This window comes from Mustela lutreola, chromosome 8 (genome assembly GCF_030435805.1).
Source record: "Mustela lutreola isolate mMusLut2 chromosome 8, mMusLut2.pri, whole genome shotgun sequence".
NCBI classification, from domain to species: domain Eukaryota; kingdom Metazoa; phylum Chordata; class Mammalia; order Carnivora; family Mustelidae; genus Mustela; species Mustela lutreola.
Genome location: NC_081297.1, coordinates 120946886 through 120961593, shown reverse-complemented (window position 1 = coordinate 120961593; position 14708 = coordinate 120946886). Strand labels below are relative to the sequence as shown.

The following is a 14708-nucleotide window of genomic DNA, read 5'->3' as shown; positions in this document are numbered from 1 at the left end:
ATGATCCCTTGAGGATGCCACTGTCTTGGGGAGAGCCAGTCATGAAAATATGCAGTTTAAATAAGCCACGTGTGCTTTTGGTAGTGCTTCCTAGAGTTGCTGAGGCTAGAGTTTGCTCTTGAATGAGAAGAGAAATTCATCAAGCAAAAATAGCTTTTGCCATGTGTGTTGTTTGTCCTTCTTTTCAGACATCATTGGATTGCCAGTGCTTATGAGTTAAGTTTGATTTTTTACTTTTCAGTGTTCCATTCTGGCAGCTTACTTGAGCATACAGACCCTCTGGATACAGGACATCATGAAGTAAAGTTATGTTTACTGACCACTACCTTTCCACCAAAAGGTAGACTCAAAAATTCTCTGAAAGGAAGAATATCCATGGGTTTGGGACCATTTTCAGAGTCCTACCCAGACCTTGTCCAACATGCTTTCTACATATTCAAAGTCAACAACTGTCTATATCAGGGTTTGCCAAACTTTTTCCATAAAGTCAGAGAGTGAACATTAAAAGTTTTGCAGGCTAGACCATCACATTACAACTACTCAACCCTACTTTTTGTAGCTTGAAAGCACTTACAGAGCATATAGAAGTGGTAGGTGTGATTGTGTTCTAGTGTAACTTGACAAGACCAGGGAGAGTTGGATTTGGCCATTAGGCCACTGTTTGTTGAGGCTGCAGCATTAAACAGATATATTTAGCTATTATTTGAAGTAAAAATAAATAAGAATTTTAAGTGAATACCTGAACTTCAGATATTAAACATTCATAGCAGGAGTCTAAACTCATGTTTAAATACTGACTCAGTACCTACTTTTTATGTAAAATATTGGTAAGGGATGGGGATAAAAAGAAATGAAAGTTGGGTGTTTAATCTCAAGTAGTAATTTATTGGAAGACCTACTCTGCAGATGTAGAAACAGAGACTCTCAGAACTGACTTGCTCTTGGCTAGATCATAGCAAAGCCAGGACGTGGAATCAGGCCCATGTAAGCTCAGGTCTCTTTCCCCATCACACCATTTTGTTTGATGGGTGAAGATCCTTGGGTCACGATGAAGTCTGTGGGAAAGAAGAGAGGATGTATGATTCATTGAATCATACCCTTGAATATTTGCTCTGCCCTCTGCTAGAAATAACTAAAAGAAGAAATTGAAGCTGTTTTCTTAACAGGGCTCAGTCATGCCCACAGCTCCTGCTAACAACAACATCACCTGTCTTTCACCTGGGAGTTCACCATGTTTTCACGATAGGCATTTATGAAACTTCAAAATAATTTTGTTCTCATTTGGCAAAAGGATGTCATACTTTCCTCAGGTCTTCATAATGATCATGAGCAGAGAAAAAGAGTTATCATTGCTGGACTGAAGGAGTCATTGGGAAAATTATTCTATAGTATTTTGATTTGAATTCAGATAATAAATAAAACACAACTGCCAAATCCAATAGCCGTTTTGCAATCTCCTTCTTCATGATATCTCTGCACATGTGGTAATGTTACCCTCTTTCTGAGAAAATTCCATGACATGGAACTCTTCTCCTAAAATGAAAATTTTCTTAAAGAACATTCCTAAACTTTCAATATTTCACATGACTTACCCTGTCTTTCATCCCTTCCGGCTCTCAGGGCTTTCACTCTTACTTCTAATTGAAGAAAAAGGAAAGGAGAAAGAGAAAATCTTTATTTGGCACTCCAACTGTTCTAAGAAAACAGAGATAGAAAATGCAGCTCCCTACTTTGAGGATTTCACAGTCTAATAGAGAGAGAAACAAAGAACGATAAGGTAATGACTATAGATCATAGATGCTAGTAGAGGAGTGTACAGGATGGTAAAAGGGCGAGGAGAGGCAACTGTGAAGTCTTCTTAGATGAAAGAAGAAAGCTGAATATAAATTATCATGGTGAAGAAGTTTGAAACCACCCCCCCTTCCCAGACAGAATTTGCAGCTCCTAAGTACTTAGCCAGGTTGTGACAACTCTGACACTGGGTCTTATTACCCACTTCCCTATTGCTTTCCTGACTAGATCAAAAGCTTCTGGAGGTCAGGGAGGAGCCATGTTCATCATGGCGCCCTCAGCACTTGAACAGTGCCTGACACTTGATAGGGGCTCAGTAATAATTACTGAGAGATAGAGATAAATATTCCTACTTTAACACTGAGAAACTGAGTCCCAATGATTGAAAAATGAATTTATACATCACTCATCATCAGGAAAATGCAAATGAAGGCTACAGTGAGATATCACCTCGCACCTATCAGAATGCTACAACCCAAACACAAGAAACAACAGGTGTTGGTAGGGATGTGGAGAAAAAGGAAGCCTCTTAGACTGTTGGTAGGAATGCAAGCTGGTGCAGCCACTATGGAGAACAGTTTGGAGGTTCTTCAGAAAGAGGACTACCCTACGATCCAGTATTTATACTACTGGATATTTACCTCCACAATACAAAACACCTAATTCAAAGGGATGCATGCACACCTATGTCTAGCGCAGTATTGTCTACAGTAGCCAAATTATGGTGCTTCCATAATTTGAAATATGGTGCTTGCTCAAGTGTCCATCAGTAGATGAATGAATACAGATATGTGTGTGTATTATTCAGTCTTAAAAAAAAGAATGAAATCTTTCCATTTGCAATGACATGGATTGAGCTAGAGAGCATACTGCTCAGCAAAATAAGTCAGAGGGAGACAGATAACACATGATTTCACTCATATGTGGAATTTAAGAAACAAAACAAATGAACAAAGGGTAAAAAAGAGAGAGAGAGAGGAATCAAGAAAGAGTCTTAATTATAGTTTTGATGCTTACTAGAGGAGAGGGAGGGAGGGTTAAATAGGTGATGGAGATTAAGGAGGGTCCTTGCCAAGATGACTGCTGGGCATTGTAGGAAATTGTTGAATCACTATATTGCACACCTGAGACTAATATAATACTGTATGTTAATGATACAAGAATTAAAATTTTGGGGAAAGGAATTTATATGTTACTGAACATTGAGTATTGGGAGATGTTGACAGTTAAACACAGAATTTGACAAGTCTTTCACCTTTTTTTGCTTCACCTAATTTGACATCTCAGGTCCCACATTCTTTCCAGAGTTTCAATTCCGAATCTCCAATATTTTTACAGTCTCTCTGAATGTCCTACCTCAAACTCAGCATCATCACAACAGAACTCCTTATCTTTCTCCTGAATGGGGATGATTCTTTCTCTCTGTATAACATACTGATGTCATGAATGTATGATATCAGTACCCATTTTCTTGTTGTAGTCTTAGACTCTAAGATGTGGGAGTTAATTACATAAGAAAATAGGAAGCAGGGATCATTTGGCTGACAGAACTTTAGAGAATCTGGGCGCATGACAGCTCCTGTATCATGAAAGTTAGTCCTCAACCTGACTTCTAGAGCAGCACCATCCAATAGATATGAAATGTGAGACACAAATATAGATTACATATGCAATTTTATACTTTCTTATAGCCATATTTAAAAAGTAAGAAGAAGGGGCACCTGGGTGGTTAGGTGGGTTAAAGCCTCTGCCTTCGGCTCAGGCCATGATCCCAGGGTCCTGGGATCGAGCCCCACATCGGGCTCTCTACTTGGCAGGGAGCCTGCTTCCTCCTCTCTCTCTCTGCCTGCCTCTCTGCCTACTTGTGATCTCTGTCTGTCAAATAAATAAATAAAATCTTTAAAAAAAAGTAAGAAGAAATAGGTCAAATTAGTTTTAATAGCATGTCAGGTCCACTGCTCAAAACTCATATACAACTAGCTATAGTATATTGAGTGATGTTCTTCTAGACTTTCACAAAGACTTTATAAGCTATAAAATAACATTCAATTTCTAAGTCCCCTCCTATCATTTGCATCCTGGTTTTGATTCAATACATTTACTATTCACATCCAATTGATTGGAACGCAGGTGGACATCATGAAGGCAGGTCAGTAACAATGCTGGGGAGGGAAGCTATCAGGAAAAAGAGATTAATGCTGCAATTATAACCCTTTGTGATGCATATTTGATCAGAAAAATCTCAATTATATGTAATATACATTATTTACAGAGGTGACATGTTTACAGGTGTTATTTATTTACAAGAACACTGTGGCTGCTAGGTCTCTAGTCTTAAGATCTGGAGAACATTTATTTTATAGAAGTCTTCCAGATCAAGTAGGTGGGAAGGGAAGCCATGATGATGTCTCTAACATTTCAGTCATTTTGCTTGGAGGCCTTCTCCGTGGTGGAGAGAAAAGATAGGAGAAGGTTAAGTTTCCTGCTCACTTCACACTTACTATTTCTTCCATTTAACTATGTATGGTTATTAATAAATGTCCCAACATGACCTATTAGTACTTGTCTTCAAGCATTTTCCTATTTCCTAAACTCAAAACCATAATGCTCCCTGATTCTTTCCTCTCTTTCTTCTTTCCCCAGTTAGATGCAATGTCCTGTAAATTCTGTAAATTCCTCACTCAGCGAGTTGCTTGCATCGTCTTCCTTTCATTTTATTCCTAATGTCATTTCTGAGGTCCCCAGCTCCATCACTTTATAGTTTGACTAACACAAGGGTCTCCACAATGATTTTGCTATCTTGAGACTCTTTGTTTCCCATCCTCTTCCACCATCAAATTTATTTTTCTAAGACTACTTAGAGAACACTTCCCTCTCTCAAGTCCTCTTCACCTAATTTAAACAAAAATTAAAACCTTCAATTACTTCACTTTATAAAGAAGAAATTTAAACTGATTAATAGTTGGTAATTTATATAGAATTACTCAATTTAAAAATGAAAGAGCTGGACTTAAACCCAGATTTCCTCATTTTAAATCTTGTATGCTTTCTACTATACACCTTGACTGTAGAATAATGTCCAGGGTCTTTTATCTTTATTCCAGGAATTGCACAAATCTAATATAACATGTCAATCTTCTCTTTAACTTCCATACTCAAACCTATCTGTTATTCCTTAAAAAACCATTCATTCAGCCATTGTATGAATCTTTATTAGGCATATCATGTGTAAGACACCTACAGGGGCTAACCTTTACAGGCTGTGTGGGGGATAAGGCTGGTGAGGTAGCTGGAGGCCAAAGCACCACAAGGCTGAAAATCAGGCTAGGACTTTGAGATTTAATTCATTAGACAGGGTAGTACCACAGCCAGCTTCTGATTAAGAATGTGAGATGAAAAAATCTGGCAGAGTATCCATAAGACATTGCTGTCAGAAACCTTAGGTACCCCTGAGGTTGTAAGGTAGTAGCTCTTGGAGAGAACAAACCCTACAGGAGTTTTTTTTCATTTGGGTCACATGATGGTTGTGTGTGTGCAGAAGAAAAAGCACCAGTATGTTAAAATGGGAATGGGGGAGATTGGTGGAGTGGAGGAAGATTATTTAAATTCTTCATAGATCTTTGTAACTTTTTACTTATGACAACCATGCATGCCTTTATAACTAATAAAAATGAAGAAAATTTAAAATAAACACTTCATTTTATACCCAGCCAGAGGTTCCCACTACTTGCCCCACAAAGCATGAGTTGACCTATTTAAATGGAAGAAATCCCTCATCAGGTTTACTGCTTATATTATACCTTTTAGTCATTCTTCCTATAGTACCTTTCTCCCTCAAATTATCAAACATCTTAGAAACACTGTCTGGAATTTCTTTCTTTCTTTTTTTTTTTTTTTTAATTTTGTTTATTTATTTGACAGATCACAAGTAGGCAGAGAGGCAGGCAGAGAGAGAGGGGGAAGCAGGCTTTCCGCTGAGTAGAGAGCCCGATGCGGGGCTCGATCGCAGGACCCTGAGATCATGACTCGGGCTAAAGGCAGAGGCTTAACCCACTGAGCCACCCAGGTGCCCTGGAATTTCTTACGATGAAGCAACACATCCAAAAATGGCTAATGGCATGGATGCTGCTGGTCCTTACTACCATGCTCACAGCACGCATGGCCAACCAAGCTCTCCACCCATTTCCATTCCTTCTGTAGTCTCAGAGTGCTCTCAACACTAGTCTTGAATCTGTTGCTACCCGTCAGTGATAATTAAAGGAAAAATGACACCCATTTGCCATTCCTAGTATAGTTTTTAAAAAAAAGGAGCAATTTTTTGAGTTGGAATCACATTTTTATCACTGTGTGATGTGGAACAGGGTAGTAAGCCTTTCGAGCTTTAGTTTCCTATGAAAGTGGGCACTGTCTCATTGAGAGTTCTCTCATGAAGAGTAAGTGAAATCTTATCCTGGCAGAAAGAGCCCTTCATCATCTCTCTACATTTGCTTATATCCAACTAAAACTTTTGACTTAAAATGCTTACTGTTGTTATTTTGCACTTATTTATCCTTTGTCTAGATATACCACTGAGTGAAAGATATTAATTCAGTTTGATCTGGAAAACAATGACTTATTTTCTGTCTGTTGCCTCTAGGGCAAAGGCACCAGGAGCAACTCTGATGTTTAATCTGCTCTTCCAAAATTCATGGTTCTGTGTCAGTCTCTGTCATACTGTTGCCCCTTTCTGTGCAACTATCATTCAGATGTTATTCTCACATTACTTTCACCTTGAGCTTTCTTAGATTTGAAATTATTTCTCTCTTTTTATTCCTCTATTGTATATATAAAGACTTTGGCAAGTGCCTAAAAGATGCCATAGAGTCTGGGTTCCAGGAAGAGTATGCTATTGGAGTTGGTCGGGGATACGAACCACTCTAGAATAGAACCAAGAAAAAGTTAGCTTCCCGTTCATCCATCCATCTATCCATCCATCCACCCACCCAATACTTACTGAGCACAAACTCTTGTTAGATCCTGGAAGAGATGTGGACATTTATCAGTGAACAAGCTTTGTTCTCTTGTGGGGTTTCTAATGAGAGAATATGAATGAAAAATGGTTGTCATTAAAGAAAGAAATAAATAATATGATTTTAGATATTACCAAGTGCTAAAGAGAGGACTATCTTGAAGCCAGCAAGTGAAATTGCTTGAAAGCAGTAGTTAAGTAAAAGATCTAGAAAACAGGAAGCCAGCTAGATTTGGAGGAGAATTTGGTCTCAGGTGACTGATGATAAAAGAGTGGCCAGCAGAATACATCCACAGGGCCGGATGCAAAGGGATGCTTACCCTTGATCTCTCTTTTAGCTTCTTTCTGGGAAGGAATTTCTCTCGGGAGATGGGCCAGGTTGGTGGACGCAAGGAAAAAGGCTGTATCGAATTAAGGGGAAAGACAGCGGGAGCAGTAGGAAGAATTTTCTTTCTCAATTGTTCTTAACCCATTATATATCTGGCAGGTTTTCATAATTTCTTTAATTCAAAGAAAGCAGATCAAAGATTGGGTGAGATTATTGCACACACACACACCCACAAAACCTCTTCCTCTGGGGGTGTCAAAATGAAGCCCCCTTACAAATTCTTCACAAAGGTTACAGACTTCAACACAATGCTTAGGCGGATGATTAAAACTACAGCAACAAATTAGGCGCAATTAAAGACTTTCAACTTTCCCACAAACCTGAAACCAAAGCTGTGAAAAAAGGGAGTATGTCAGGTAATTAATTGCCGAGAAATATTTAATGACCTCTTCTCTGCTACATTTAACATGAGGCATGAGTGCTTTGCTTGGACTTAATCACACGGTTCCCCGGAGCCACGGGCATGTTACCGCAGCACACTGAAGGAAGAAAGCCCCGGAGCGAGGCTTATTTAATTTGCAACTCTTGCCACACCGCTTCACACCTGAATTCTTTATCCTTTGGGCACACATAATACAGCCACAATGCACTGTAGTAACATCCATTTTATAGGCAGAACTTTCATCTACCCAGTTTCCTCCTTTTTGTAAAACTGTTCGGCTGTCTCGAAATGATAGCAACCAAGCTTCTCTCTTCGTAGCCTGAAAGGTCAAGGACCCTGCTGCATTCGGGAAAGAGATGATTTTACGCATCGTTTCTCTCTAATAACAGAGTGGAGACTCCTTTAATGTTAAGGTTCTCTAGAGAAAGGGCATCGTATTAAAAGTATTGACTCTTGAGAAACGTAGGTGCCTGGCAACTTTCGAAGTGTGCAATACTGTGTGCCAGCTCTCTCCCCCAGGCCCATTCCCGATCTGCAGCATATTTAGAACAGGAGGCAAGTCATTCTCTCTCTCTCTTTTAATATCTAAATATGTAACAGACGGGATGGTGGATAAATGTCGACTACAGTTGCCAAAGTTTGCAAAGGCAGATCTCATTGGCTTTGGTTTTTAGAGTGCTAGATGACAGTGGAAATGGGTGGTGTTATTTGAATTTAAGAAAGGATTTGCTGAGCCAGTGGGGTTAGGTCTGAAGGTTTTGCTGGGAAGGAGTTTACACATCCGATTTCTGACAGAAAGGAGGTTAATATCAGCGCCAAAGAGGGGAGGAAACTTTTAAAATTGAGCTTTTCCAAAACTGAACTGAAAAAAAAAAAAGTTGTCTTAAACTGGGAAAAGAGATGAATTTTATTTTGTGCCTTAAGAAAAATTTGGTTTCCTATCTCAGTGCATTTGTGCATAATTCTGAGAGCTATTTGTTATCTATTTGACTTGAAAAATATAACAAATACAGTCAGATTATATATAATTTTCCTCAGCACCGCTGACCAGAAAGTAAAAATTCATTTATTTTGCTGGTGTTTTGTTTTCTCTGCTGTTTACCAGTTTCTATTTCACCCACCTGCTATTGCTCTCTCCTGTGTACACACTGCCCCAGAACCTCTCCCCTCTGTTCCAACAAAGATGCTCTACAAAGACAGGGATTTATCATGGGTTTGGTTTTGCACAATTGCCCTCAAGCCCACCCTGATTTGTTCTGGTCTGAGCCAGGGACTAATTTTTGTGTTTGGAACAACTCCAGACATGAAAAACCTTTCAAGTTCCCAGAAAAGATACCTTTCTCAGTTCTCCAGAAGCATATTTGGGGATGTTCAGGGGGAAATGGTCACTACTCTCAGAGCAGAGTATCGCAGAAAATTGAATTTGCAATCAGTGCCCATTTCCCAGAACGGGATGGTGGGCGGAGCTGTGTCTTGGGTTGTGTGAGGAAAGGTGAGTTTAATCGGTTGGCATTTAAAAGCTCAGTGAGGGGTGCCTGGGTGGCTCAGTGGGTTAAGCCTCTGCCTTCGGCTCAGGTCATGATCTCAGGGTTCTGGGATCGAGCCCCGCATCAGGCTCTCTGCTCAGCAGGGAGCCTGCTTCCCCCTCTCTCTGCCTACTTGTGATCTCTGTCTGTCAAATAAACAAAATCTTAAAAAAATAAATAAATAAAATGAAAAAAATAAAAGCTCAGTGAATTGTACATGAAAAGGAGCATGTAGAAGGACTATTTTTAGGATGCCAGGCCTGCTCTTCATTCTTAGACTTGAGATTTTCATGTATTCATGTTTTTTTTCTTTAAGATTTTATTTATTTATTTATTTGACAGACAGAGATCACAAGTAGGCAGAGAGACAGGAAGAGAGAGAGAAGGAGAGGAGGAAGCAGGATCCCTGCTGAGCAGAGAGACCAATGCGGGGCTCAATCCCAGGACCCTGAGATCATGACCTGAACTGAAGGCAGAGGCTTTAACCCACTGAGCCACCCAGGCGCCCCATGTATTCATGGTTTTTCCAGAGAAATCCAATCCATGGGTGCAGAAGGGAAAAACTCTCTGGAAGTTCTGAGGGTTCTTAATTGATACAGTTTGAGAATTTGCAGCTTCGAGTGGCGAAAACCACCAAGCAGTCACATTGGGTTACTTCTTGCTCAGGCTGGCTCTTCTGGGCTTATTCATTTCAAAATCCTGACCGTTAGAAGAATTACCTGGGTATTTCTTAGAAAGTATAGGTTTCTTGCCCCACTCCCAGAAATTCTGATTTGGTCGGTCTGGAATAAGGCGCAGAAACTTATACTACAAACAAAAATTAAAAAAAAAAAAAAATCCCCAGGTGACTAATGCTTTGCATAGCCAGGTTGGGGAGGCCATCACTCTTGTCACGCTAACCAGCTTGTTTTGGAACTGAACCCTGACCTTAGCTTCATTAGTACCACACGCTGGATACTGCGGCTAACTGCTTCCATTTGGGAATATCTAACCTTGCCTCTGATCTTGCTGGAGGGCATTGATGTGAGAAAATAACCCTTACAACTATTTGCTAGCATAGCTCAATGTGTGATTTCAATAGTGCCCTTTCGTCCCCAACTATACACTTTCAAAAAGTGTTTTAATCTTCAAGAGAATATCTACATTTGAGTAGAGAAAAAAGGAAACCTGATTTTTAAAATGCTTTTCCCAGTAAGAATGATTTTACACATTTTAATGACCTCTCAAACAATTCGAATTTAAATCTCCGCCACCCCTCACCCCACCCCCCCCACCCCGCAAGCAGGAATTAGGCTGCTTTTAATGATTTATCACAATTGCTAGAAAGAAAGATTCTTACTATCTTTTACATTTTTCCCCCTCTAGGTTAGGATGCGGGATAATAGGTCCTGGACAAGGGCCATGTGCAGTTGTGTGTATGTGTATAAATAAAGTCATTAAACACTGATTGTTCTTTTTTTTTTTTTTTCTTCAAAGGCAGGCCTGAACCACCTGCAAGGTCATCTCATTGTTTGCAATGATGCATGTTTCTGTATGCCAGGCCTGTTTTTTGCACTTCTTATGACCATTCTTAACAGAGAAAATCAAAGAAAAGAGGACTCAGTTTGTACCAAAAGGAGACTTAGGAGAAAGGATAAGAGGTCAAGAAAAAAACTCAAAATTCTATCCCTTGAAGAGGGCAAAAGGTTTTAATGGGCCAATTGATTTATCTAAGTCTACCTGGAACACATTAACCAAGATGGTTTACTGAGTAATTTCTCTCAGACAGGAACACGGTGGACATTCTGAAAAGAATTTGGGAGCTCAAGAAAGCTCTGTGCTCAGTGAAGCTGAGCCAGGCCCCAGGCTCCAGATGGGCTCAATGCAGACCGATCAGCATCGATGCCAAGAGAGATAAGGAGACGTACCCAGGCGCTGTGTGGCCCGCCCCATGCTCTGGGTCACTGGCTCTTAAACTTGAGTATACATAAGAGTCCCCCAAGAAATTTGTTGACAATTCAGATTCCTGGGGACCGTCCACTGAGGTCCTCCTGATTCATTAGGACTGGAACCGAAATAATAATCATTTGAATGAGCTAGCTCTGTGATTTAGATCACATTTTGAGATATACAGCTCTAGATAATATATATGGTGAAAATAATATCAGATTTAAAAGTAAACATCCCCTCATTTATAAAAGGAATGCCGTGACTATTGTAGAAAACATGGAAGCTTCAGAAAAACAGAAGGAAATAACATTTACAAAAGCTCCTAATTTGAGTGTTCCCTGATGTTGTCTGCTAAGATCTCTCTTCGTCCCTCTGTTTGCAAAGTCCAGTGAATTTCCTCTTTAGGATTCCCCAGTTAGCACCGCTGAGAGGAAGTTCCTCTCCATTTTTAATATGTTCAAATTCTAGTCATCCCCTTATCCTATATCTCCTCCTTTGATCAGTCCCATTTAAGTGTCCTAAAATCATTTCAAAATAAACCTATTTAAACCCTCTCATTTTTACTATCAAAACTAGCTTCATTCCTTTTTTTTGTTAAGAGGAACAATATTCTCCCCAGTATATGCTAGAAACTTCTTTAATACTTCTGTTTTTCACATCATTATTTTCTAACCAGTTGCTAAGTCCTTTTTAATTCATTTTTCCCAAATGTTTCTTGAAATCTTCTTCAAATGCACCTTCCCGGGCACAGGGAGGTGCATTTGAATGGCTGTACTGACTTTGAAATGTTGAAATAATTTCCTCTACCCTTGCCCTTCAGCCCCTAAATGCTCACCACCACCTCACCTCTGGGACTGCGGCCCACTTGGACAACTCCCCACCCCCCACAACCACCCTGCATGATCCAGCAGCTTCAGCGTTTACACCTGACCCTGCTTCAGGGACCCTCTAGAAACACAGCTCGGGCAGCTTCTTTTCTGGTTTGGTCAGTACCCATGCTACACAGGTTGCTAATTATGCTGGTTACTACTTTTGCCTTGTTCATTCCTGAAGCCCGTCCTAAAATGACCCTTTGTACCTAAACTACTACAGCCATGAATCATCTACACACCCTAAATTCAGCCTCTCAGAACTTGAACTGATTGATGCACCATTATCACATCCCCTTTCCTAAAAATCTCCCGTCATCACTAGTGTCCCCTGCTCTGAAACCTTTTTAGAGTGCTTACCCAATTCGATTCCATAAACTCTCAAGAGCTTATGTTTCAATAAGCACCCACCATTTGGGGTACTGGGAAGTTATGAAGATCACATTACTTGGTCACTAGATAGAAAATATCAGAGGTCGAGACACCGGGGTGGCTCAGTGGGTTAAGCAGCTGCCTTCGGCTCAGATCATAATCCCGGAGTCCTGGGATGGAGTCCCACATCGGGCTCCTTGCTTGGCAGGGAGCCTGCTTCTCCCTCTGCCTCTGCCTGCCGCTCTGTCTGCCTGTGCTCTTATTCTCTCTCTAAAAAATAAATAAATAAAATCCATAAAAAAAAAATTTCAGAGGTTTAATATGAACACCAATAAGAACTGGAGAAGGCAGGATGTGGTAAGAAAAAAGGTGTGGGATTCAATAGAATTCACAGGACAATGTTGTTCTGAATATTATCTCATATCATTGGGGAGATGGGTGCTTATTTTACTCTACAATTTCAAAGTCTCTTTCTTACATGTTTCTCCATGGCCACGTGCCTTTTGTGTCTCAGTCATAACCCTGACTTTTACAGCTAGTTCCATAATCTGCCCTTTTTTTCTCTCATGGAAATGGCCATGTTTTGATGAACAATCAAATTTCTTAGACGATCAGGAGATTAAAATTTTCTTTATCATCAAACCTTCTTGTCGTCTGTAGTGGGTATGCTGCCATGATGTTTTAGTGTTTATGATGTATTGAAAAAGGTTATAACTGATTATTACTTTGCTTTTTCTATTATACAAATAAGTAACTTAAAATCCCCTTTGTCCCACCACCACCACCAACAAAAAAAACTATTTGCATTTCTAATCTATTCTAAATTTTATTTTTATGAATATTTCTACAATTATATGATTATAAAAACCTATCTTCTATTGTGTTAAAATTAACATTAGAAGATAAGGAGTTTCCCATTACTAAAATTGATTTGTAAATGTAATTACTGGCATCATAACATTCCCTCATACTCAAATCACTTAGTCATTCCACATTGTTGTATACTTAGGTTGTTTCAATTTTTACTATGATTATAAATAATGCTGTATTATCTATAATAAAAGTTGTACATAAAACTATGTCTCATATTATTATCATTATATATATTCCAAAACTTGGGTTTATGAGGTGTTTAAATCGCTTAAGGTTCTAATAAAATATAGTCAATTACTTTCCAAAGGATATTTTAAAATCAATGTTTATTATTAACAATAAAAAGAGATACTCATTTTACCATACTCCTTCCAAAACAGTATTATCTGAATGTTAATTTAATGAGAAAAAATACCATTTTTCTTTGATTAGTATTCAAATTAAATATTGTTTTTCCTCTTTGGTAACCAGTTGCCATTTTAAGAATCACTATAGTATCAGGACAAGTACTAACAATTCTGTCTTAAGATTGAAAATGAAGGCTTAATGTAATTGGAAGAGTATGAGACTAGGAGTCAGGAGACAAAAGTCTTTTTCTTTAATGCCAGTTATTAGCTGTTGATCACAGATCAATGACTTAATCTGTCTTTGCCTCAAAATGACCACAGATCAATGACTTAATCTGTCTTTGCCTCAATATAATATGGAAATTATTATATATGGAAATATTATTATAGATGTTATAATGGTAAAATGAAGGAAACAGTGTGCCTGTGTTTGGATGAAAAATTAGAAATGACATGAAAATATAAATTGATGTTATTTTTGCCTCTTTAATTGGCTGATTACAACAAATATAGCTGGATCATTTTGGATAAAATTTGACAGCTTCATTAATTCTATTTTCACCTACATTTGTTAGTACCAAGTACCTATACACCAGTGACACGGTAGTTATTGATATTAAAAGGAAATGAATGAGTTTGGGGCCCAGAATTGGAGAACTGAGAGTTTAAGAGGTGAGAAAGGTAACACAAATTAAAAGAAAAGATACACACACACACACACACACACACAGATACACACACATTCATGCATACAAGTGTGTGTACATTAATACAATTTAATAAGAGTTATCATAAGACTATGTAAAGATATTATGAAAGGAGGGAAAGGAAGAGCAAAAAATTGGGGGAGGGTTTCTACAGAATGGACATAGTTAAGGTAAATAGGAATTCACTAGGTAAAGAAAGAAGGAAAATGACACTATAGGAATGGAAAGAAAAAAATGCAAAATGGCAGTGAGGTGTGAAAGAGACAGGAAAAAGGACAGATTGGTATTTTTGGAATATACAGGGTGTCTATGGGAGCAGAGAGAACAAGAAGGCAAGAATGTGATTATAAAGCCATGTTTGCCTTTTACAGAATTTGTACTTAGTCATATTCTAGTTATGATTAACGCGACCAATCACGATTTCAAAATGGCAAATATTGGCCAAAACAAAAGTATTCCTTTTAAATCCTAATTAGTATAATTTCTTCTTTTCAGGTGGGAGAGTCAAGATGAATG

General features: G+C 38.8%; 1 long non-coding RNA gene across 2 annotated transcripts in view; it reads right to left on the bottom strand.

The window, feature by feature from the left end:
* Positions 1-869: 869 nt before the first annotated feature.
* LOC131839237 (uncharacterized) overlaps positions 870-14708 on the bottom strand; it is a 170404-nt gene continuing 156565 nt past the window's right edge. For both annotated transcript variants that reach the window (XR_009356876.1, XR_009356877.1), the window contains 3 exons: positions 6785-6862; positions 1593-1637; positions 870-1055 (listed from right to left, as the gene is read on the bottom strand). This is a non-coding gene — a long non-coding RNA (uncharacterized LOC131839237). The remainder of the gene's footprint in view (positions 1056-1592; positions 1638-6784; positions 6863-14708) is intronic.